Source organism: Podarcis melisellensis (genome assembly GCF_964234715.1).
Source record: "Podarcis melisellensis genome assembly, chromosome: 5".
Lineage (NCBI taxonomy): Eukaryota > Metazoa > Chordata > Lepidosauria > Squamata > Lacertidae > Podarcis > Podarcis melisellensis.
The window spans coordinates 50,887,557-50,914,629 of record NC_138537.1 but is presented as its reverse complement, the minus strand read 5'-3'; the positions used below and the strand labels follow the sequence as shown (position 1 = coordinate 50,914,629).

At 42.4% G+C, this 27,073-nt stretch overlaps 1 long non-coding RNA gene across 2 annotated transcripts in view; it reads left to right on the top strand.

The window, feature by feature from the left end:
• LOC309370427 overlaps positions 1-27,073 on the top strand; it is a 107,769-nt gene that overhangs the window by 22,389 nt on the left and 58,307 nt on the right. The window lies entirely within an intron of this gene.

The following is a 27,073-nucleotide window of genomic DNA, read 5'->3' as shown; positions in this document are numbered from 1 at the left end:
AAGAAGTTGGGTTTAGACCACAGTGCCACCTGCTCCCTTGCAGCAGCATGCTCATCAGCATGTAATGGTAACATAACGGAAGATCTACATTAATTAACTAACTAACTAACTGCGCTATACCCAGGGGTCTCAGGGCGGTTCACACTACAAATATAACCCTCCTTTGAGAGCTGTTTATAGATTCACTGGTGTGACTTCCCCAGTGAATCTATAAAACAGATATTTGGGAAAGATGCTAAGAACTCATTTCATCACTGGCCCATGTGAGTTTTGTTTTGTTTTGCACCAATGATTCCAATATACTTGCCCAGCGAAAACTCTTCTGCTGTGCACCTGCTCTCTGCTCATAGTGCATTGTCACCTGGATGGCACAGAAAGCTCTGTGGAGGACTGGTGGGTAGGTGCTTCACCGTTATGCATTTCCTCCAGTGCTACTGATTTACAGCTTTTGTGTTAACTGTACAAAGCAAATCCATTCCTAGTAATTCCACCAGTTTGAATAACCAGGCAACCAGGACACACATGCAGGGCATTATGTAAGCCCCAAGACTCCATCTCTGTTTAAGTTCAGTGGGATGCTTTGCTAGCGCAGTGAATGTTGTATTTTTCTACAAGTGTTACAATTTTATGACGTGACTCTAAGAAATCTGTTTATGCTGATACACTCATAGGGCTTATATAATTGGTTGCATGCATATCAAATCCTAATGGAAACTATTGCCATCACTTCCCAATTTGGGTAATTAGAAATAATAGAATGGAGGGACTTGTTTTTCTGTGGCCTGTATATGACCTTTGAAAGCCATCTCCACCGTATGATGTGATTACAAACAACATGAATCTCTTTCTGCTTCACCTTATTAGCATTTATTAATACCTGTGGCTTCTTTCCCTTCAGTTTATTATCTTAAAACTGCAGCTATTGATATGGGGTGGAGAACACTGATTTAGCACCTATGGTGTAAAGCTTATCTTGATCTTAACATTTAATCTCCACTCTTAATTTGCCAAGTTTTCTTTCTCACCATTGCTTTTTAGATCTTGCCTTTCACCATACACAGGCCTATAACTATAGGGAACCAATTCTTGGAAAAGTTGGCAGCTATTCAAAGTGGAACAGAGTAAAGACACCACATTGGATGATTACATGTTGGATGATGGATTCTGGTGCAATCTAAAGGATGCAACAGCTGTCCAAAACTTCTCCTGTGTGTGCGTGTTCAGCTGAGAAGTGTCACCAGCTGTGGTGTCTTTGGGGGCAGGGGAAAAGATGGTCTACAAGGTGGTGCTATATTAGAGAACTGGCCCAGGATGCATGGCCACATTAAGTATTGATGCCAGAGAATGAAGCGCTCTCTCTCTCTCTCTCTCTCTCTCTCTCTCTCTGTGTGTGTGTGTGTGTGTGTGTGTGTAGAAAAGCATCAACTCCCAATCTACTTGGGTAGCTTAAAGCTAAAGCTAGCTCTCTTTCTCAGAATTAGAATGGCTGCTAGTTTCTTACCAGATTTCATTATCTATAACAATAACAATAAATAACAGAAATGAAGCAGAAGAATTGTCATTAAATTTTGCACTAAATCTCATAGTTCAGAAAAACAGATATCCTTGAGGATATAAAAGTATCACGGAGAAAGGAGGCTTCTAATAATGTAATTATGTCCTCGTTGCTATGGTCTTCGGCCTCTGCAGATTTATTAAAAATCCAGTCTTCTGTTTTCAGTTAGATAAGGAGGAGGGTAGCTGAAGAAAAAGGGGAGCAAATAATGGGAAGAAGTGGAATGGGAGGTAAATTTCTGTGTGTCAACTGAGCAGCAGGTCAGAGTAGCACAGCCTTTGCCAAGCTGGTGCTCTCCAGATGTTTTGAACTCCAACTTCCATCAGACCCAACCTGCATGGCCATTGTGGTCAAGGATGATGGGATTTGTAGTCTAAAAATACCTGGAGAGCACCAGATTAAGGAGAGCTGGAATAGCAAGCAAAAGATAAGGAAGATGACAACAACTGTTTGTACACAGGGAAGGAAAAATGGGGGATAAGTTGTTAAGTTCTTCTTTCTGCTGCCAATAAATAATCAAAGGAGAATGATTCACAGCAACTGAGAGGATGCATGTAGAGTTTTTAATTGTCTTCTGCTTCATTGCGACAAACCATCTAAGTCCAAAACTTTCTCCAGAATACAGCTATATTCCCCTGTGAACACATAAGCATAACCATCTCTTGTTTGATCTGTTATTCAGAAACTGATATAGACTCATCTTCCTTTATCGTTAATGACATACCAAAATCCATAATAATTATTCTTAATCTTTTAATACATAACTAGTTATTTCTCATTTTATAGCCCTTTTGTTATTTTTAGTATGTTTCTAGGTATTACATGTAATTGTGCCTTTTCCTCATTATGGGGCATTTTGTTTTGTGCAATTGTTGTGTAAAACAACTGCGCTGTTAAACAAATTTAAAGTTAAAATACTGCTTCTGAAACAGAGATGTTCCATTCTTAGTTATTGTTACAGAGTTTGGGGGTACAAGGGCACCCATAACTGCTAGAGTCAGTGAATGTTAGAAATTAATAAATGGTAGAATTTATATAATATTTGTAGTGTTGAAGGAAAGATGCCAGACATTAAATTAAAAATGCAGGCTAAACCAGGAAATCACTTGGGGAGAAGGGCCACAAAGGTGTAATTACAAGACAATGGACAGTCATTGACTCTCTTGTTTGAGCTCTGAGTAATTAACAGAGTTGGGAGGTTACAGGAGGCAGAGGCAGATATTGGATAGCATGACTGGTTCTCCCACACAGGGCACAGGAGCCAAGGGTGTGCTGTCCTGCCTGCTTCCCAAAGCCTAGTAAGTGCTTGCCCAGCTTTAGGAAGGAGTCAGGAGGGCTCTGGGATCCTGCTAGAGCCTCATACCAAAGCCTAGCACCTCCCTTACCCGACTTTGAGCTGGGGGGAAGTCATCAAATTTTGGCCTCACACAGGACGTCATATTGCCAAGATCTGCCACTGCAGGAGGCATGATGTCACACAGGAAAAATGTATTCGTTTGAAAATCAGAGGTCTGGGTTAAGCGGGGAGCAAGCAGACAGCTGGGGAGGAGTTGCTGGGAGCAGGGGTTCTTGGAGAAAAGAAAGGAAGTGGGCAGGACTCCATGAGCTGCTGTGACGGCCAAAACCACATTGGCAGGCTGGGGTGCAGAGGCCCAGAGATGACAGTCAGGATGCCTTGGTAATCCAGTGCTGCACTGCTGAGGGAAGAAGCTCCTCTTGAGATATAATATTGTGAACTCTCTCCAAAGTAGACCCAGATGTAAATATGTGTACAATGGACCATATTTCTTAAAGACAGTAGTCTCCACTGTGCCTTGATTTCCCAATGGAAACATAACCCTTGGTGATCTTCTAGAACCCCCTGGAATCTTGCTATCGCTCAGCAGAGACTGGGGGTAGCGTGCAACCTCTGTAACATTATGATAGCTGAAATCATTGATAGATTTATCCACTACAATTATGTCTAAATCTATTTAAAAACAAACTTACTCTAGTCACTAGTTTAAAGTATGTCTGGCATTTATTCTCTGATTCCTTGCTGAGTACAATGGATTTTCATCTCTAGGGTCCCTGTAATGGGAGTGCTTCTTCTATCATAACTACTAGAATCCACTAAGCTTGGAGCAATAATGAAAATCATCCTGAAAATTATGTTTCTGGTGGAGATTTGCCTCCATAGGTGTCATCATATGAGGCAAGCACTTTGGAAATCCTGGTTGCAGCTTGCAGTAGCTCATTTGGCCTTGTATAGGAGATTGTAAAAAATGATACAGCGAGGCTTTGGTATAATTAAACAGACTGAACTGAGAGCTAAAAGAGGGCAATATGTTGTTCTTGCTATTGGACCAAGATGGAAAGTCTGTGTATATGTTTTTTTCAATATTGCAATAGTGAAAAGTCTGAATTTGAGCTAGGAAGAACACAGGCAAACCTGCCTGGGGAGAAAATTCACCTTTCATTACAGCTGAGCAAACTTGCCAAGACTGCCAGGCTCAACATAAGCTTGATTAAGGCCAATGGGGAACTTAAAAATCAGAGAAAGAGCATAGCACAGAGAAAATAAAAAAAAATGCTAGATCAGTTATAACTAGCTAAAGGGAAATCTGGCAGATAAGGCAAGGTGGGAGTGGGGAGAGCTGAGGCTCGGTAGTATTGATTAAAGGATGGGCAATTGCCAAGAAAGACAATATAGCTTTATTTCAGCATCCTTGCAATGTGTAGGGCATCTGTACTTGTGCAACTGATGCCTTGCACTTGTGTTTCCCACCAAGGATGAATGACCGCCTAGCCCAGTGGTGCAAAAACACTAAGATACAAGGCATCTCAGTTTGCAGGGTGAGGTGGAAGCTATTTGATGAGCTTTCTGGGTTCAAATGGCAAAGGACTTTCAGGCAGTAGCTACACACATATGATGGGTACAATCCTAAGGGGCAGCATGAGGCATTTTGGCACCTGAGGCGAAATGCCCTGCTGCCACCCCTGTGAGGGCAGCACAAACTCCGTAAGGCCTCTCCCTTGCTGGGTGGGAAGAGCACACTTTCTGAATCTCCCTCACCCACCCACCAGTGGGGTTTTTCATTGGTTCTTTCCTTCTGGAAAAGCCAATTCAAAGCCCTGCTACAGTGCCAGGTGGCAGGGGGAAATGTCCCGTCCCCCCCTTCCAGCAGCAAAGCTGGGTGGCGAAATGGCTGTGCTGCCCTTTGGGTGTGCTGACTGAGGCAGCCACCTCACCCGGCCTCATGGGCTGGCCAGCTCTGCCCTTACTTTTCAGACTCAAATGCTCCACTTGCTACAGGTAGGGAGGAAAAACTTCTGAAAGAAAAGTTTTAGGTGAGCTTTCTTCTTGCTCTGCTTGTTTTCTACTTGCATGAGTTATTTTTAAACAGAGAAGCTGTGATTCCCTCACCTGCTGTCTGAAGTGGTACAGTCCATTCTACCACAGGTTCTGCAGCATGTGGATATCCAGCCTGTTTGACCCTCATATTTTCCACATCCATTAAAGCTGATATTTTGGATAGACTGAACAGATTGCATTGCCAGGCCTGTCACTAAGCTTGTTGTTTCTGTAAATTAGGAGTGGGGAAGCTGTGGCCTTTCAGATATGGCTGGACTCCAGTGCCCATCAGCTCCAACCAACACGGCCAGTGGTCAGGGACAATGGAAGTTGTAATCTAGCAAAATCTGGAGGGCCTTAGGTTCCTCATCCCTGTGTTAGGTCTTCCACAACATAGACTGATGTCTCTACTCTTGCTTATGTATTAAACTTTTTCTCCAGCACCATCTGTATTTCCCACCTCGTCCAAAAAAAGTCTTTGGCCACCCCAGACAGGTATCTCAGAATAAGGGTCAGCACAGCATGGAAAAAAATAGAAAAGACTCTGAAGTTTCCTGCCCCTAGAGGTTGACTTTTTTCACAGATCAAAAGCTTCATGATGGAGCTTCCTTGACTGAGCAAGACAACTTGTGTAGCTGGTGTTTTCCTTTCAAGGTCACAGAAGCTTTCAAGAGGGGAGGTTTAAATATGCAAATCTCAGTGGTCCTGGCATCTACCTCTACACTTACTGTTATGAGACTGAAAAGGCAGCCCAAGTAGTTGAAATGGAGCCTCTTGGAGCCTTCATCCATTTAGGAAATTGGAATCAGCATGATGGCCAAGAGCAAGGTTCACTGGAGCATACTGGATAAATGTGACATGGCTTTGTGCCATTGCAGTACCCCTGGCACTATAGGCTATTGCAGATTGGTGAATACATCTTGTTTGCTTATACTATGAAGAATTCCCTTTGGCAATAATGCTTAATAAGACAACTCCTGCTGGCTTGTCTCTCTTGTCCTTCTGAGGGAGGCACTAAGAACATGGCTATTAAATGAAGAGGTCTCCCTGGTGATTTGGGATATGATCTACTGGGAATTTTTCCTGCACAAATCTCATTGAATTGAATGAGAATGGCATGCAGATGGGACCTGGCACCTTTTGTATTAATTTCAAAGAGAATTGCACAGAATACCTTCTCCAACTGACTCAGTGCTTTATGCAGTATGAACAGGAGTATTGATATGTAGGGTAGTGGTGAGAAAAACTATTCAGCGTTCATGATATATTGCTCTGCAAACTACAGAAGCCTGTAAATGTGCTCTACTATGCAGTTCCAGAAAAGAACTGAAGACGTCTACTTACTAAGAAAGATATCAAGGCCTTGGAAAGATGGCATGACCAACACAAATGATGTAGTTTGCAGTCTAGTGTTAAACTACAGTACATCATTTGTGTCACGACAAGCAAAGTTTTTTAGGAGGCCACTGCCTCATAGTTACGTCTTGTGGAAGCAAACCTGGAGCACATTGAGGCATTCTGAGGAAAACAAAATGGCAGTTACCAAAATAAGCTCTACAGGCTCTCTCTGTGGTTCAAAATGATGAAACTCTTGGCTCAATATGTTTGACCAGTATCATTATTGTGTGCCGAACAAAGTCCACTCAGTTCTCATGTTGAATTGTACTAAACATCCTTGTACAAGCCTTTTTGCCTTATGCTTTTCTATTTTGGTTCTCTATTCTGTTTTTGCTGAAGCATTTGTCTTATAAGAGGTGTTCCAACACACTTCAATAAGCACACACAAATAGTTGAGCTGTGCACATGTGCAGTTTTTCACATGTAACATTCAATAGGTATACAGACTTTTGTACCTGTATTCAATAGCTGGGCTGTACCAATCAGTAAGTGTACATTCTTTTATACACATTTTTAGATGTGTAGAGTCAGTGTTCAGTGTAACATGTGAGAAGAAATGCTAAATAAATTCATTTGATGTGACCCTCAGAACATTCAGATCACAACATTGTTGGCATCCATCTGTCTTGGGAAACAATGGAGGAGTGAACCTTTGGGGGTAAAATCAAACCATTGGAGAGTTACAGCTTCTGTGGCTGTAGAGAGCAATACAGGAGAGACATATTTTGTTGCATGAGGGGCAGATGAAGGCATCCAGTTGTGCTGATGCAGGTGTTCTATGATGTTTCTTCTTTCTGTGCTCATCCCAGTGATCATTCCTCCTCTGGTCACTGCTGACTGATTTCCTCCAGATGCTGTGGTTGTCTGCAAGGGATTTCCACGTTTCCAGCTTTCATAATCACATTTGCTGACCTCTTTGTAATACAAAGTTGGTTTGCCAAATGGCTTGATGACTGCAGCCAGAGAGCACTTCCTTGGTAATCCTATCTTCCATTCTGTGTACATGACCAAGTCAGTGTAGATGTTGCTGAGAGAGAAGTACAAGCATGCTGGGAATGTGGACTTGCGAGAGCACATCTTTGTTTGAGACTTTGTCCTGCCATGTGATGCCTAAGATATTCCTGATGCAATACATATGGAAAGCATTGAGATGTTGCTCCTGGCAGGTATTAGTTATCCATGACTCACTTCCATAAAACAGCATGCTCAACATGCAAGTCTGGTAGACCTTCATCTTGGTATTGGTCATTAGCACCACATTCTCCTATATCTTTTTGAAGAAGTGAGCTATTGATGCAGCTGCCTTGACAATACACTTGTCCAGCTCAGCACTGATGGAAAGGTTGCTGGTTATGGTGCAGCCCAAGCAGAATAAAATTATCTACCACCTCAAGCATGTGATCACTAATGCTGGTGTGTGGAGTGCTGATGACATTCTGACCCAGGATGTTGGTTTTTGTCAAGCTGATGGTAAGGCTGAACTCCCTGTAGGCTTGTGCAAAATGGTTGGTGAGTCTCTGTAGAGCTTCCTCAGACGGCAGAGTCAAAGCTGTGTCATCTGCAAACAACATAATCTCAAAGTGATGTTTTGCTAACACTGTCTCCAAAAGGTCTGTTTCTGAAAGATACAGGTACAGTGGCACATAGTATTGGGGAAAGGGGGGAATGAAATCATGTCATACCATTATTTGTAGGTTCAGCTAACACAGTAAAGATAGTTTCAAGCAGACACAGTTTGTGATGCTATCAGGCTACCCATTTTCCATCTGTTTTCCCCCGATGTCTGGGTTGGTTGACCAATTTTTCTAGACACACTTTGGATTCCAATGGCTCAATTAAATGTGCTAATATGATCAGAAGAAAATGCCAAATGATTCATTTCCTTCCACTTCACCCACAGGGAACCTGTTCATCACTGTGCTTCTTTGCTCACCCACCCACCCATACCCCAGCTTGTTGCAGAGCAAAGGAAATAGCAAAGAATAAACCCGCCAAGCCCTGGTGTTTTGAGAGGCAAAAACAACAGGAGAACAGCTAGTGCTGACCCTTGTTAAGGGGGCTGCTCCTTTTCTTTGGAACTTGCAGGACTGGCAAAGCAGCTTTTTAATTTGCTCATGTTTTCTGCCAGCTGTCATCTTCGGATTTAGCACTTTGTGCTGGCTGCAGTATGTATTGACAGTATGCAGGATGGGTGATCCCTGACCCAGGAACCTTGCAATTAATACTGACAAGCCATACAGAACATCAGACAGAATGCAGCAGGTGACTAGATGGTACATTTAACACAGGCCAGCGTTGGATATATAGACTTTAATATAATGGCAGTGCTACTGACTTTGGCTGACTGCCACTCATAAGCTTCACAGGGAAAATATGCACTTTCAAAATCTTCCTTCAAACACAGCAAATGCCATCAGCATTGGCTTTTAATCCTTCCCTGGCTTTTAATTCAAAGACATTTTGAGTGTCAGGTCATCTGTGTTTGTAAAGGCACCCCATCATTGCAATTTGACAGCCTAGTCAATGTATGCCGCCCCCAGTGCTTCCAAGACCACAAAACAAGCAAATGTGCATTAGAAGAGTAGATTGAAAGCAACGCTGGGCTATTGTTGCCCTGTCCTGTCCAGATTTACCATGGTGTCTGAAGCAGAATTGTGGATCCTCTGAAAACAGCATGTAGGATACGTACCAGGAAGATGAATGGTAGCTCAGGTCTTTCTAGAATGCCACTTTGTACCGCCATCTTTGTAAAATGGAAAGATGAGATTAGGATTACTCCATGTACTTAGGCAGGATGGAGAGAGAGAGAGGGGGGGGGGAACTTTGGCTGATTATTATCCCATAGAGGTGAGGAACCTTTTTCAACCTAAGTGCTACATTTTCTTGTAGGCAATATTTGGGGTGGTGGGTGGGGTATGTGCCAGTGGTAGGTGAGCCCAGACGCAAAAGTGAGTGGAGCAATGAATGAGAATTTAAGCCTTTGTACAGCAGACTAGTACACACACACACACACACACACACACACACACACACTATGCTGAAAACCAGTTGCTGGAAGTCACAAGCGGGGAGCACTGTTGCACCCATGTCCTTCTCATGGGCTTTCCATAGGCATCTGGTTGGCCATTGGACAACTGAAAGCTGGACTGGATGGGTCTTTGGTGTGAACCAGCTGGGTTCTTCTTATGTTTTTATACCAGACATGATGGGTGTCCAACAACACCTGAAGTGCCACAGGTCCCCCTTCCTTGGATTAGATAACTGCTTTCCCCTTTGCAGTGGTGTTGCTTAATAGTTTCTATCAGTCTCCAAATTATTCCCTTTCCCTTTTTCTTTTTTTGTTACTGAAAAGAATCCATTTCTGAAGGAGAGATGAAGTCATCCTAAGAAGTTCAACCTGGCCAAGCAACTGGCTCTTCTTGCCAGCACTTAGAGTTACTAGTCTGTCATTTGTCATTTTTATTTCCATTGAAATTTGCAGAGTGCTTTTAATCTTTATGGTTAATCTTCACATCTGGCTCATGAGGAGACTACTTTTATGTTTTTTTTTACACAGGTGGGGAACTGAACCTAAGAAATAGTGACTTTCCCAAGGCCACAAGGGAAAATGGGGGAGGGCAGAACCTACCCACCACCTTCTCAGATAGGAGGAGCCTTTTCAACAGGTGTAAGGAAACAGTTATTGAAATTAGCCCAGTGCATATCAGGTATAAACCCTCTTTTCTCAGGGACAACTAATTTTATCAGGCACCACTTCTGAGAGAGTGGAATTGTGTAAGAAATGTGTGATGAGGCAAAACAGCACTTGATACAAAATATTTGCAGAATCACAAAGGCCTAGGGATACTGCTCAAGGCTCACATACACCTACCTCTTCTCTCCACAACTCTACTCAGGAAATTGCTAGTTTTCTCCAGGTTCATCCACCTGTGGTGCATGGAAGCTAAAATCTATCATAATTGCCTTCAGAAATCTTCTTTTCCCATTAGCAATTCCCTGATGGCAACATAAAGAAAATCGAAAGTCTTCCATTGCATCTTTAGCTATAACCTACTTATACATATTTAATAAGAGAACAAACTTACTGTACTACAAAAATATGGGAAACTGCAGGCCTTAGCATTTTCCACCTCAAAATTAATTTTATTTTTAAATTTAGTTCTCTGTTCTCTTCATTCTCAATCGCGGATTGGTTGCTGCATGTTAAGTTATTTGTCAAAGGCTGGAAGGATCTGCCCTAAATATATACATTCTTGTCTCCCATGATGCCTTTGGGAAATGTAGCAATGCAAATTCCCAATATCTCAGTCAACGTGCATCCCACAGACCCCCCAAAGTGTCCCTATTTTCCAGGGACATCCCTGATTTTAGTGAAGCTGTCCCAGTTTCTGATTTGATTCTGCAATGTCCCACTTTTCCTTAGAATGTCCCTATTTTCCTTGGAGAAATGTTGGAGGGCTTATAGTTACCTGATCCCCAACCCATCTGAAGGCAATCCTGTATAGAGATTTTTTTAAAAAATGTTTTATTATTTTTTATATGTTAGAAGCTGCCCAGAATGGCTAGGGCAACCCAGTAAGATGTGTGGGATATAAATAGTAAAATAATCATTATGTAATGGGATGTCCCTATTTTCCCTTTGCTGAAGGGTATGATCCCAGGATTATCTTAACTTATGGCCATGAGAATATGAGTAATAAACACAAATAGAACCCTGATCCATATATTCAGCAAAGTGTTTGTTGAAGGATCTCAACCATAACCGGTTGAGTATTGCAGAGCATACGCAGACTGTCCAGAAGCAGTCAGTTGCAAGTTGGCAGGATGAGGCAGGAACAAGACGCTGCTACTAGTAACTTGGTTACTTATAGGTTTATTATTTACCACACATTCACAAGTTACTATATACAGGATACAGACATGGATCTTAACTCTCTCTGAACAAACTCCACCTAACTCTCAGAACAACTACTGACCAACCAGCCAGCCAACCACAGGAAGGTCATGAGTCATCATGCCTATGTGGGTGACCTCGACCAATAGCAGAGTTGTATCCAAGGTCCCATATCTCTTCGGCTAACTCCTTAATTGCTTCTGTGGGAAGCTGCATCAGATAGCACATAGGCAAAAATCCCAACAGTGTTATATTAAAATATCATGGGGGCGGAGTGACACAAGTCGTCTTCCATGCATAGCCTCCAGTATGAACTGAATCCTCTAACCCACAAATTAAAAAAGTCCACACAAACCAGGCCTTCATGTGATTCATGCAAAAGGTTCACACAGAAGCAAACCACATGGAGGAGGAGCCTGGATCCTCAAAAGACTTTTTTTTTGGCTATATGGAATCTCTTTGCAATCTATGATAAAAACATGCTCCGGTGATCTAGTCTAATCTGAACCAAAATAATCTAAAATAATCACAGCCATGTTTTCCATTTGGAGTTCATTTCGAAATTCATTTAATGTGCCAGCTCAGTAAGAATTGTGAGTACTGTCAAAGTTATGCAAATATGTAAGAAATAAGCAGTGCTTTTTCTGGGGGGATGAAGGGGAATGCATACCCCTGAACATTTTTGTGAATCTTTGTACTTTTGTCCATTTACTGTATTTATTTTTCCGAATTTGAACTATAAATTTGAACTACAAAATGGTGATTTTCTTGAGTCAAAATGAGAGTACCCCTAAACATTTTTTAAGAAAAAAGCACTGAAAATAAGAAAAATAAGAAAAAATAAACAATGTTGCAAGAAATAAAAAATAAAAAACTGGAAAAAATGCATGTGAATGCAATTTGCCAAGGAATGCAAAGGGTCTTCTCGGCCAAGGCTTGGGTTGATGGGACTATGCCAAAATTGGGAAATGGATATTCTGGTAAACTCTTGAGTTGGGTATTGCCCTCTCTACTTTGACCCAATATGTTTGCTAATCAAGAATTACATACTGTTCCAACCATTAAAAATGTCTGTTATCCTGCAGTTTAGCTATTTGATGTCTCCATGTGACCATGCCTTTGTTACAGTTGAGGGGTTGTTTAATTAAAAGTACTATAACTTCTTTTTCTGTCTCAAAGCAGCTGGTGTGAATATTGTGAGAGGTTTTCTTCGGGGATCTCATTAGAGGGTGCTCTTAATTACCATTTAGCAATGCTATCTTGACATATACCAGGTAGTGTTCAGTCTAAAATTCTTAACAGGTGCCTTAAATTTCATTTCTCAAAGCACTTATGCCATAGGTGTCCTACTAATGTCATTACGTTAACTATAGAGCAAGAGGATTATAGTTCAAGGAAATGTCAGCTTTTGCCTGGCATTTTAAAACACAGAAGCAGCAGGAAACATGATCAAAAAGCCATACATACCATGAGCTATTGCATCACTGATGTGGAAGATGCCACCAGTGGTAGAAGAAAATTCAGCAAAACACTGAACAGATGACTCTGCTACTCTAATGGTTCTTACACTGCAGTGCTGCACCAAAGCATTTTCCCATATCATTGTGGTTTTGTGAGAAACATTGGGGCATGAAAGCAGCTCATGTTTTTTCCCCTCTTTGTCACACCATAACCCCCGTTTCCAGATCTGACAATGACCTAGGGAGGGACTGCAGTGTGGATCTCTCACACATGCAGAGGTTTAGCAGTCCAGGTTTAGCAGGGTTGAAGACTTGTTACTATTTTTGCAGCAGGGTCCAAGTCTCCAGAATCTTAGAACTGCTCAATCAGCCCAAAAGGGGGCTTTTAAGCCACTGAGGAGTTTCCTCACCCTTTGTGCTGATTAGACCCAATCAGAGTGAAAGAAGGTGAGCCTCTGAGGATAGGCTCCTGGGTCAACCTGGAGCACAAGAGGTCAATAGGTTTTTCTCCCACACAAGCAGGCAGAGGATTGCAGCCTTTGTTCCTTTTGCTTTCCTCTAGGGTTCTCTGTAAATAAATCGTACAGCACAGAGGACCAAAGAAGGCTCTTATCTTCCTTCATTACACCCCAGTTACTAAATTGTAGTGGCACAATAGCAAACAGTATTTTTTAAGAACTTGAGTAGGCCCAGCTCCAGATTTGGCAGGAGGTGGGACAGCTGTCTCATGTGGGTCTCAACACTGACCAGGGTCCCAGGGTCCCTGCAACCATTACCCTCTTGTGTTGGTCACATTCAGTTGTGGGATTACCTGACAACTATGGTTCTATAATGTTCTAGCCTTTCTTCTTGTGTTCAATCATTTACTGGCTACCCCAGTGGTGGTGACAGAACTGTTATAGGCCAGGAGCTGAGGAGTTCCTCAGCTCATAGTACATTATAGCACTGCAGCCACCAGCCCACAAAAGGAAGAAGGGGGAGACTGACAGCTCCAGCAGCACTACTGAGGGCCCTAAGGAAAGCATCCGCTCTGACATTAATCCTGGTGGGACTTGCCAGTGTAGGCCCCAGGAAATGCCTTGGTATGCTGGGTGCTAACATTTGGCTGGTATTCCAGCATAGGTTTGCTACCTGTCCTAGAAAAATGGGATTGTCCCTTTTTTTGGACAAAAGTTTTCCCTGTCCCATTTGGATTTCAAAAGGAACAGCTTTTCCCCCATGTTCAAGCTCATCTTTGTTCTCCTCCTCCTTAAAACTGTGCAGGCAGAGGATATGTCCAGTGGGGAGGGAGGAGAGAGAGAGAGAGAGAGAGAGAGAGAGAGAGAGAGAGAGAGAGAGAGAGAGAGAGAGAGAGAGTTTGCATGGGCAGGGCAGAGCGTGGGTGCAGTTCATTGGTTGGCATCGCCCACCCAACTCCCTTCCCTTACTCCCTGTCACTGTTGTTGCCACTACTGTATTATACACCCCAACCCCAGGAGCAGCACCTCCCTTCCTTGACACCGTTGGCTGTGAGAAGGAGGCAGCCAGCCCAAATGGTGGCTGTGTCACTGTTTGTGCAGCTGACAAGGAGCCTGGCCCAGTATGAGTGACAACAGAGAGAAGAGAGAAGGTGTGACCTTCTCTCCCTCCCTTGCACCCTCCTTCCTTTCCTCTTGCTAGCGCTCCTCCTCAGCTGCCGCTGCCAGTCTACCATGGTGCAGGTCTGCCGCCACTTGGCCCCCTCTGCCGCCCCAACCTGCCCTCTCCTCCTCCTTCCTCCTCTGCGCTTGAGCCTCTTCTGCCACCAGCATTGGTAAGAAGCTGGAGCTGTGATTGTGGGAGCTGGCCATCTACTCCTGGCCCCTGCCCACCTATGTGATTCAAGGGAAAGAGCAGGGCCAGGGTGGTGAGGGAGGCAAGAGGCAGAATGCGATGAACTCCCCTCCACAAAGTAAGCGAGGATTTGTTGTTATGAGAGAGTGTGCGCCCCAACCTCCCCCCCCGACCTGTCCTGTATTTTGCCTGACCAAAGGTAGTAATCCTACTCCAGCATCATAACACCCCCACCCCCACCTGTCGGTTCTCTGCATCAGTAATAAGCAACTGGGTTTCTTAGCTGTGCTTTTCTCATAATTGTTACCATTGCAGAGTTGGTAGCTGTAGTTTATTAGCAGCTTCTATGGCAGGCATAGGGGACGTGGGTGGTGCTGAGGGTTAAACCACAGAGCCTAGGACTTGCCGATCAGAAGGTTGGCAGTTCGAATCCCCGCAACGGCGTAAGCTCCTGTTGCTTGGTCCCTGCTCCTGCCAACCTAGCAGTTCGAAAGCACGTCAAAGTGCAAGTAGATAAATAGGTACCGCTCCGGCGGGAAGGTAAATGGCGTTTCCATGTGTTGCTCTGATTTGCCAGAAGCGGCTTAGTCATGCTGGCCACATGACCCTGAAGCTGTACGCCGGCTCCCTCAGCCAGTAAAGCGAGATGAGCGCCGCAACCCCAGAGTCGGCCACGACTGGACCTAATGGTCAGGGGTCCCTCTACCTTTACCTTTAACATATTTTGGAGGGAGTACCTTTATGGCAGGCATAGGCAAACTTGGCCCTCCAGATGTTTTGGGACTACAACTCCCATCATCCCTAGCTAACAAGACCATTGGTCAGGGATGATGGGAGTTGTAGTCCCAAAACATCTGGAGGGCCAAGTTTGCCTATGCTGTTCTACGGGCAAAACCTGATCTATGAACTGAAGCTCTTCTCTCTCCGCCCCCCTTCTAGCTGCTCTGTTCCTCAAGGCTTGGAAATATATATTTTTTGTGGAGTTTCTCCATTTAACCACACTCTCATCTACACACAGATAAGAGATTTTCATTCCATCATAAATCCCTCCCCTTTCTCTTTTCCCGTTGTTTGCTTGGAAGCAGGGTTTTCACATGACCACTTGAGGGAAGCAGCATCTCTAAACAAACAAACAAACAGCTGTCTCTACCAGACAAAGTATTCTGTCTTTGAACTCGTATCTTTCCTCTCCTATATCTCTGCAAGCTTTTACTGTGGCAGGGAGTAAGGTGTTGCCTTGTAAAAAAGAATAACCACTGCCTACAGACAGAAAATATTTCTTTTCTACTTCTTCCTCTTCTCTGCAGCTCCATTCCCCCTGCTGTCTGTGTGCTTGTACCACTGCCTTTTGTAAAACAGCTACCGACTAGATCACTAAATCTTATGTGAAGTTACCTTTTGTCTCCTGAACTGCTATTAATGACCATCTCTTATTCACCCACATGACATGTCTGCTCTCATCACTTTTACCCCTTTGACCCACCCCACCCCCTCCTCTTAGCGTCGTTACCATTTTACTATCGTCTTTGTGTTCCTCGAACAGGCAAAGCCATTAGTTTGCATGGCTTACTTAAGAGAGCATCTCTGGACAGAATCAAGCATTTTAATGCCTTACTAATTTTCCCCTTCAATTCTTCAACCTGACAGGTCTCACCATTACAGAGCAGGTTGCTCTGCTCTTTAGCAAAATGTCACTGTGTGACCACCCCCTTCCTTTTCACCATCTCTTGTTCTGAAGGCTGAACACTTTTCGCAAGCCAGAATTTGAGTAGCAGGAAAGAGTAACCAAGATGCAGAGGGCATAAGGCAAACCATACTGTAAATAAACATTCTTCTTCCCTGTCTTACCACTTAACATGCTTATTCTCTCTCCCCCACCCCCCTTGATTAAAACAGAAAAAGCAACACTTCCTTCTGTTCATATGTTCTGTTTGACACTTCATGCCAGTACAGCTTGTGAGGGCTTTTAAAAGTTCACTAATTCCACTCTTTCTAATATTCTGCTGCTGGGGGTGATGGGAATTGAGAGGACAGAGAAAGGTGGAATAAGCGGGTGGGGTGGACACTCCATTGCAGGGGTGCTATCTTGAATAAAATATTGAGGGGCCCAGGTAAGCCCCACCCTGCATAGTCAGTCAAAATACACAGTGCGCACAAACACCATTTTAATGGCAATGGCCATCAAGTGGCGGGGGTGGGGGGGCTCCTCAAATATTTTATTGAGAGGGCAAGACATCATGGCCTCTAGGAGTTGGCTCCTATGCTCCTTTGGCATCAATGGAAATTTCCATTCCCCAACAAATAGCAGGTTGTCAGGACCACGGTGGAAGCCCAAAGAGGTAACTCAGAACAAAATAAACAACAAAGAAATGGGTCCCTCTATTTGTCAATAGAGAAACAGCACTGAAATGGATGCATTTAGCTTTGCTTCTAGTTTGGTCACAAGTATGCTGGAAACATTCTCTTTGGTATGGAGCCAGATAAGTGTAGAGGAAGATTATAATGCCACCCTCTTGCTCCTTTTGTTTTATACTGTCAGTTGAGACTATACAATAACCGTCAACACAGAAAAGTCACAACATGGAGACTTTCCACAGCATTTACTTTCAATGTTTTAGATGAAAAAATGACTCAAGATTGATATGATTATACAAATATGTTTTCTAAAGCTCACCTTGTGGCAACATTTTTGTCAAAGGTCTGAGCACTGGACCAAGGGTAAGCCAACGTGGTGCCCTCCAGATGTGTGGCAATAAAATTCCCATAATTTCTGACTACTGGCACGCTGGCTGAAGTAGAGGGGGGTTGGAATCCTCCACCTTCTGGAATGCACCTCATTGGCTACCTGTGCACTAAGTTGATGGTGGGCCAAGGGCTCATGTCTAAAACAAGAGAGATGCTGGTGGTCTTGTAGGAATGCAGCTCTAGAGAACAGACTAGAGAAATGAAACCTTGTCAGGGGCATAGGCAATACTCTGTAAGGTACCTTGAAGTACCATCTGCTGGCTTTTACATGCCATCAGGTCTCCCCTTTGGTCTGCTTGCCTTCTGGAGAGACTGAGAAGGTAATTTTGAGCACGGTAGTGGAGTAGTGCCTTCTTCTGCAGAACATTGTCATAACCACTCTCCCCACACACCATCCATTGCATGGTTGATTCCTTTATAGCTTCCAATAGTCAGAAGCTGCTCTGCAGTAGCAGTCAGGAGCCGTCTCCTCTGAGGTGAACGTTTGAGTTAGATATTGGCATGATCCTGACAGTTTCCCTGTCCAAAATGGTTAAGTAACTTTACCATAAAACTCCGACATCCATTGCCTATCAGAAATTTGAATGTAGGTCTCCACAAGGAAACTTCATTTTTAATGCTTGCCACATGGTGTCAAGTTAGGAAAGCATCTTAAAGGACCCCGGATTCTCAAACTATTTTTTTGGCTGAGGTGGTAGATAAATCTATATTAACATAGATCCGTACCTGGAGGGTTGATTGATAGTAGCATTGGCCTTTCCATCCTATGATCTGTGGGAGGACTTCCCAAGGCCCAAAGGAAGCAACAGATCTCCCCCTCCAAGGGCAGAGAAAGAAGTCCAGCCTCAGAGAGGGATATCCCATGTTGGATTCCACCTCTCCAATGCTGTGGAAGTTCTGAACCCTTTGTCCTACTGATGATGGACCTTTGATGTCAGTAGGGATAAAAATGGACTTCGGGGTGAACCAGAGGAAGCCATGGATCTGAAGGACCCATCACCTTCTCAGCCTTCCACTACCTAGCCCTCCAAAACCAGGGAATAAACAATACCATTTCTAGCCCCAGAACTGATTCTCCCCGCACTTTAAAAATGAGAGTAATATACACAGTGAAAATGAAGGGGGAGCACAACCATGTTCCTCCAACTTCACTTTGGTCCAAGATGAGGAAGATGAACTGCTGGTTCTCACCTCCTGGCTCACCTTAGAATTGCCTCCTCTAGGAACAAGGAAGGCATGTCAGGATGAGAACTGTGTTGTCAACAACTGAGTATATATAACCCTTTGAAAAACCACCAGCTTTAAAATGTTATTCCAAGAGCCGAGTCATCCAAGATGCAGATTGTAATCCTGTACATGTCTAGTCGGTACAGGAGTAAGCCCCACTGTGTATAGGCTTGCAGGCTTAATAGCTTTAAATATCCAAGACAAATAATAAAAGGGAGCCCATCTGTTCATGGACAAGCCATACTTAATAGCTTTCAGCAGAAGTGGCTTTTTTCATATTCTCAGAAGCACCACTTCAAGCAGTAGGAGGTTCTGGTGGCATGAAAGGTGTGCTTGTCTTAGTTCCACATGGTTCTTTTACATGCACATTTATATGGCTGCAGCACAGTAACCCAATTCTGTCTTTTCTTTTTCTTAGTCAGCACAGTATACAATAATCTCTCATGAGCCTGAATCTTGCAAGTTCTGTAGAGGTTTGGCAGACCTGTCACTTTCCTTACAATACAATGCATTCTCAGCTTGCATTCATTATTAGAGAAATATTATTTGTCCGAAGATTAGTCAGTCCCAGTGCTAAGCTTTAAAGTTAATTTGTAGTGATTTATCTAGGACAGATATCAGGAGGTTACAAACAGCATAAGTATACACCCCCCCCCCACCTCTTGCAATCTGAGGCTTCCGGGAGAGAGTGGCAACATGCATAAGAAAATGAGCAACGCTTCCTCTCCAAAACCAGCCTTGCTTCTCCTAAGAGCAGTGGCTATCAAGGGAAAGAAAACCAGATCCTGTCTTACCATGAAATAACAGGAAGTAATTGTTCTGGGCATTATTATTATTAATTAGATTTGTATACAGCTCTACATCAGAAGATCACAGGGAGGTTCACAACATAAAAATAGAAAATGAGAATACAAAATACATAATAAAACAAAAACAAACCAATAAAATTTCTCATAAGCACATTTCAAAGGTCATAGAATGTTAATCAGCCCAAGCCCTGGTTACAGAAAAATGTTTTCATCTGCTGCCTAAATATACTCAACAGATGTGCCAGGTGAGCCTCTCTTGGGGTAGCATTCCACAAACGGGGAGCCACCACAGAAAAGGCCCATTCTTGTGGGAAAGTCCAGCAAGGCAGGGAGCAGGTCTTCCAGGAATCACAACCAATATGGCCTCCAACTTCTTCATCAGCCTCAGCTTTTGTAGCTGAAGTCAGTCAGCCCACCTCACCCACCCTGGCCAAGCAGAAAAGGCCTGCACTGCAAGGAGCAGATCTTCCAGGACTCACTGCCCATATGGGCATCCATTTTCTTTTTTTAATATATTTTTAATTAAAATTTTTCGCATTACAATAAATAACAGCTGCAAGGACTACAAACAAAACAAGTAGAATACAGAGTCCTCTCCCAGAGGCAATTCTTAGCCCCCACCATCTATAGGGTATCAATCCGATCCCCGCTCTCACCTGGGATCCCTCCTTTTTCCTCCCAGTCTCTCAACCTGGGAGAAGCACATTTCCCTGCCTCCCATCTCTAAGAACTATCACCTCCATGAATACTTAACCTCTGGAGCTTAACAAAGCCCCCAAACATAGGACTCCAAAGAAAAAAGGAACAAGAAGAAAAAAGGAAAGAGAAAGAGAACAAATAAGAAAAAACAAAAAAGGGCAAAGGGGGGAAAAACATTAGGGATAGAGAAAAGGGGCTTCTGATTTTCTGTCTGCCAGTTACATTTAAAAAAGATTATTTAAGACATTCAGTGCATGTTAATATCCATCTTCTCCATTTTCTATTACACAATATATCTTTTAAGTCAAGGTGTCTCAGAATCATTCATTTCTTTTTCCCATGAAAAGTCCAAGAGGGATTCCCAAGTTGTTGTTGATATTATTGGTGCTTAATTTTACCTCCATTAATTCCCAGCACCATTCCTCCATATTGGGTAATAATAAATTCTGTCCATATTATGGGCATCCACTTATAATGTTCCTGCTCCAATGCTATGTCAGAATGAGCGATCATCAGCTGGATTTCTTGCTTGGAAAAAGTCCAAGATCAGCACAGAAGGAAGACAATAACAAAGAGAAGGGGACATGGAGAGAAATAGGTTCTGAAGGGGCAAGCAGGTACTGCCAATACAGATGCCTTGAGTTCATGTTAACACAAGTGTGTGAATTGCTAACTTGTACAGGGAGAGCTGGATCACACCATTCAGCCTCATTCCCGGCATTTCACAGCTGCCAGCCCTGCCCTCAATATACATGCATTGAGCATGGACATCTGCAAAAGGGAAATCTGTGCACATAAGGGTGTATGAGCATATATGTCCACTTGATGGGAAAGCCATGCTATCGGAGTTACCAATTGCATAGAGACCTACATGTGTAGGTTTGCCCTTTGCAGACACCCAGTCTCAATAAATAGACAGTGGGACTGGCAAAACATGCAGCTTTGGGGGCAAGTTGTGCAAGAGGTTCAATCCCACTCCTTCTTCAGGCATAGGGTTAACACATGCATAGGACAAGCGCCATACATGCATCCTAGCCCCATATGGGCCCGAAAGTGCCAGATAAGAGTGTGGAGGGAGCCCGGTCTTTTGCCCCAATATTTGGTATGATGTCTAATACCAGTGTTCCCAAATTACATGGGATGGAATCCAAGGTCGTGCTCAGGTCAACATTCTGTCAATGCAATGATTTCTCCTTGTAAAATGGAAAGTTCTTCTCTTCTTTCTCTGCCCCCCCCCCCAAATCTGTTCTAAGGGTTCCCACACCCCACTAGAGCAGATTTGTGGATGGCACGTATGGGGAAGAGGAGGTCAGTCCCATTGTGTGAGTGTAAATTATTTAAATTTAATACCACCCAAAACAACCAGCTTTCTTGTCCAGAAGAGTTACCATTTCCATTCTTCTAGGTCACACAAAGGCTTATTCTCTGTGAAGTAAACATCATCCACAATCCTGTCCTTCTAAGACTTCTCCTTTGTAAGTAAGCAGTTTCGAAGGATTTATAAGTGTGCATATGAACTCCTGAATATCCTTTTCCATGCTGGAAAAGGGCAGAGCAGCTCATCCTAAAGAGTTGGTGAGGTTTAGATCATTATTTTAATAAGTGACAGCGATGAGAGTATGCTACTGTATTTCTAGCACTAGCTCTATTGTCTGTTGCAAGGAAGTACCAGTCAAGGAGGAAATTTTATTTAGTGCTACATTTGGTAGAACACTAATACCATACGGAAAACAGGTATTAAAATATGCTTATTCAAGAGTCCTTTTTATGCACCTTATAAATATTGCTGACATGAAGATAATTAAATGGAGAACAGAAATTCATGACTGGTTCTAGAAGAAAGAACAATGGATTTAATCGAGACCTTGGCTTCATGAATTAATAGGAACTTGCCACTGGTTGATGTGCAGGTAAGACAGTAGTTGCAAAAAAAAAAAAAAAACCAACCCCTCCCCCTCCGAAAATATGTAAAGTGGTTATATATTTTATTAGAACAACTTTCACTGGTGAAAGCTTTGCAGTCACCAAGAAGTCTTCCTCGGGGAGAACTGAAAGCGAATTCTCAGCACTATAAGGATTTGTTTCTTTTATTTTGAGAGGGCTTTTTAGAGCCAGTGTTGTGTAGTGGTTAGAGTGTTGGATTGGGATCTGGGAGACAAGGGTCACCCTCACTCAGCCTAGGGTTGTTGCGAGGATAAAATGGGGAGGGAAGGGGGAGAACCATGTATGCCACCCAGAGCTCCTTGGAATAAAGGTGAGATATAAATGTAATAAACAAAGGAAAAATAATAATAACATGCTCTTATTATTTAAACCAAACAGTGTGATTGTCTCTGCTATATCATTTTCTGTTTCCTGCTTTCCAGGGTTGTTCATACATGCAGTATTTCTGCAGCTCTTAAATGTGCTATTTGTCAAAGCGGGCTCTCTCCAGATGTTACGTGTTTTGCTGTGTGGGACTCCTTCCTCATCTGATATGTTCTCCCAGGAGAACAGAATAGTGGTGCAGTTGTTTGAAAGCCAGTGCTCAAAGATCAGGAAAAGACCTCTTTCTGAAGCACTAGTATGTGTATAGGTGATCACTCTGAACCCTTTTGACTTCATGCCTTTAGCTATAAAACTGATGGTTGAAATATCCAACTTAAAGGATTCTGCAAGAATTGGCACTTTTTGTAGTGATTGTCACTACAGCATAGTGCAGTTAGACAGCTCTGAAGAAGGGAGGCAGCATACTGTTCTACTTAAATACGCAAGCTGCCTACTGGAGTATTGAACTCATGTTCAATTTTACATTCCCCAGTTCTCAGAGTCAGGTGGCAAAAGAAGCACCTGTCCTATTTTTCAAGTGTTGGATCCTACTTTTACCATTAAACACAAACTGTTGTATGGGATTCCATGACTAAACCTAAATATTAAGATTTCAGTAAAGTTTTGGCAAATCTAAAATGTGCAGCAAATGTCCCACTCCTCCATTTGGAGAATTGTCTGTACAAAGCTCCATCTCATCACAGTTTCATGCAGAATTATAGACAGACCGCAGTTATTTAATTAATTTGCTGCCAACCTATTTTGAAAATTGATGGCACCAGTTCAAATGCTATAATTTAAATCCAGACTTGTTGCTTAACAACATCTACGCATATTTCCCCCCAAGATGTTTTCTCATTTGCTCAACATGTACTTTTCATCTACATGCAAATTTTTAATGACAGTTTTATGACAGCTGTAAATCAAGCCTAGTTTCAGCTTTAAGCTCAGGATCAGTTCTGACCTGAAGAAGAGTTGATGCAAGCTCTTATAAGAGAGCTATGAAAGGCTGGTGTACCTTTAACTGTGATGTGACAAGCAAAATATTTTGCAGGTGACCCATGTCCCCATTGCCTGCATCTCTTTGTCAAACAACAGTTAAAAGCATAAAAGCCCTGTAAAAAAAAAGTTGGCAGACTGGAAGCAGAACTCAGATGCCCTGCAGCTGTATATATTACAACTGTTTTGTATGCATAAATTAATAGGTGAGGTGTTTCACATGAAACTAAACATGATATTTTGCTAATTAATAGCCCATGGAGAGCCCTGCTAGATCAGAAAAAGGGCCCATCTTGTTTCCAATAGTATCTACCCAGACACCTTTGGAAATCCCATACACAAGAAATGATGACTAACTCTCTCTCCCCCCCCCCCCACCTTCTATGTCTTCAGGAACTGGTATTCAGAGGTATCTGGCCTAAGAAAGTGGAGGGTATCTTTCATAGCTTAATACATTGAAAGACATATCTACCATGAATCTGTCTAATCCCCTTTTAAGTCACCACACATTTTTTGTCTATGAAGTTCACAGATTAAATATGCTTTGTGTGAAGACATACTTTTTGATGTGGCATGTGTTGAATCTACTGCTTATTTTATGAGCAACTCAAATTTCCTGTATTATGAGAGAGGATGAAACATTTTTCTCTATCCATTTTCTCCACACTGTGCATACTGTTATAAACCTCAGCCATGTCTTCCTTTAAGTCATCTAAACTAAAAAGCCCCCACTGTAGTCTTTCATTGTATGGAAAGAGACCAAACCTCTTGATCATTTTGGTTCCCCCACCCGCTTTTTTACACCTCTTTTCCAGGTCTTTGATGTCCTTTTTTTGAGATGTGGAAACCAGAACTGTGCACAAGATTCCAAATTGCTGTAAATCAAGCTGGTGTTAAAGGCACAGCTGCTAAGGGCTGGCTGAAAAGTTGTCAGCTCCTAGTCAAGTCTCCAGATCTGCAGGAACTGACATTTTCCCTGGTGGAAATAGCTGAGGATACATGTCAGCTCATATTGCCCTCTGGAGTTAACATGTTAAAATATTGATTAAGGGAATGTGAGAAACTGTTTACAAATATTTACAGGAGGTAGAAAGAACATAATCTTTTTTGACAAAAAAATAAAAATAAAAGAAGAACAACTTTGGCTACAGAAGGGTCCAAACAAATGAAATTTATGAAAAGCAACCTACAATGCTGGTACTTATTCTGAGATGGCAGAGCAATAGGTCACACATCTAATTACACTAAGAGGCCAGGAGGTCATGCAGCATGATTAATAACTGGCAGGTATTAGCGCCTGTCAGAATTGTAAGATTTGAGGAGATGAGGCAGAACAGGTAAAAAAGTGAAGTACAAAAAGGAAACTGAAACCTTTCATTAGCCTTGCTTCTGTCACAAAGCATTGTCATGCATTTTGTGCCGGAGTAGCACAATACAGCATTCAGGAAAATGCAACAGCACATCAGAAAAATCACGATTAAAGGAAGTGTCTGGTCCTAATACTAGCTGTGATGTTCTCCTTTCTCTGAGACTGCAGCAAATAAAAACGTGCTGTTTTGTGCAATAATAAGACAGACAAAGAACAGAGTGGTTGGAATGTCTCCCACCCTCCCCAATTCTTAAATTGCTCTGAGCTGGATGGATAAGTGCCCTGTAAGATCAGAGCATATATTCCCCAAGGACAGAAAATGGTGACCCTTGAATGAATGACAAGTCATGTAGTGGTACAATTTTTCTCAACAAACAAAAAAATATTGCAGCATTTTAAAAATACAGATCTTTATAGAGAACCCTATGATGTTCTGGTGTTTGTATATAATATTATATATACATATATACTAAAGTAGTTAAGGTATACTATTATTATGGCAAGTATAATAGCAGAATTATGGTAATGTGAGATGGGGAGAGCATGAGAGGTAGGTAATGAATGGCTGAGAGTTTGAAGGTGAGTAGTGAGAGAGTTGAGGGTCAGCCTGAGTCAGGAGTTCAGAAGATAGAGTGGAGTGTGGAGAGTGGAGTGTGACAGTGGTGGAAGGGAAGCAGGGTTGATTAGTATTATAGGAACAGCCGTATGGTAGCCACTGTTATGACTGCAATAAGGTAATAAATAAGAAACCGGAACCTTTGAAACCATATGCTTATGTACAAGGTTATGTTGAAAACTGTGTTTATTTTTAATAAATCAGTTGTATTACACCACATACCTCATCCTTGGCTACTTTAGGGATGAAGTGTTCCAATAAGGGTTGTCTTTGGTGGCAGTGGAGATAAAGGGGGCATTGAGTGAAATTCCCAATACAGACCCAACACACAGCTTGAATAAAATGGAAAGGTAGTTCAGGGGAGTGTGGGAAGTGCTAGAGTACCTCAGGGTAAAAGGCATATAGAATCATAGAATTGTAGAGTTGGAAGGGACCCCAATGGCCATCTAATCCAACCCCCTGCAATGCAGGAATCTCAACTAAAGCTTCCACAGGCAGAAAGGGGTTAAGATTGATTCATATTATTTCCCACTTTTCACTCCTAGATTACCTTTAAGCAAAAAATTATCTTGTTTCCCTTCATGAGTTACAGTTGCTCTAAAAACTTCACGGACCTCTCCTATCCAATTGTGTCTTTCTAGGGCTTGCCATTTGTGTGGCAAAGTCACACAATTTAAATTTAAAGCGGTTCAACCTTTTTTACTTTCAGCAAGTAATTTCCACATCAATTTGTCTGCCATGGAAGCCTAGAGGTGATGTTCTAGGGCTTGTTTTAGAGCACAGGTGGGGAAACTTTGCATCTCCAGATATTACTGAACTACAACTCCCATCAACCCTAGCCAGCATGTCCAATTATTAAAGATGGGAATTGTAGTTGAACAGTATCTGGAAGGCCAAAGACTCTCCTGACCTTGTTCTATAGCTAACATAACACTAAAAAGATAATAATGGTGGTGTCATGCAACTGCTACTGAGGAGTGTGTTCTGTAAATTGGGTACCATGACAGAAAAGGCTCAGTCTCTGGTCTGCACTTGCGAAACACATGTAGTGTGTTGAACCTTAACAGTACCTCACCTTTCTCTTTTCTACATCCTACAGTGGAACGAAAGGATGAAACTGCTAAGAAATCAAACATGTAAACTTTAAGGATTAGGCTCTCCATTCTCTACACAGAATAGCATTCAGAGATGGCTCATAGAACTGAACTGGGATACACTGAAAAAGGAGGTTTCAAGAATGTGTATCATTTATTGAACTCCACTTCTGGTTTTTTATCATTCACACCTTCCACAAACTTTACCTCCAGTTGATAAAATGGCCTTTGAAGATTATTATCATGCTGTTTTATGGGATCTGAATAAAGAAACAAACAGGAAGCTTAATTTATGATGGATGTGTCCCTCAAACCTTTTAGAGCTTTTCTGCTTGATTAAAAATTCCTTGTTCCTCTTCACTGAATTGTTTAGAGGATTCCACCCCCCCCCCCGTTTCACAGTCTCTACCCTGATTAAAACAAATTATTATCAAAGATCCCCCCACTGAATGAGTAATCATTAATTGAGGAACATGCAATGTTCCTTAATTACCTTTAGAACAGTTGGAGAACAAATAATCTTGGGTTTCTAAGGGACAGGCGTGCATCATGCATTGTGGCCTCATTCTCAGTGTTTGCTGGAAGGAAACTCTATTTTCAAATACTTTGGGGGAATATCTCTACAAGCCTCAGTAAACACATTGTAAATTGTTGTTTTTTCTAAAGTGTGTGTGTATAGGGGGGATAGCATACTATTAGGTGAGTAGCTGTAATAGATGTCTCAGATAATTAATAGGGTTGCCATATTTCCTCTT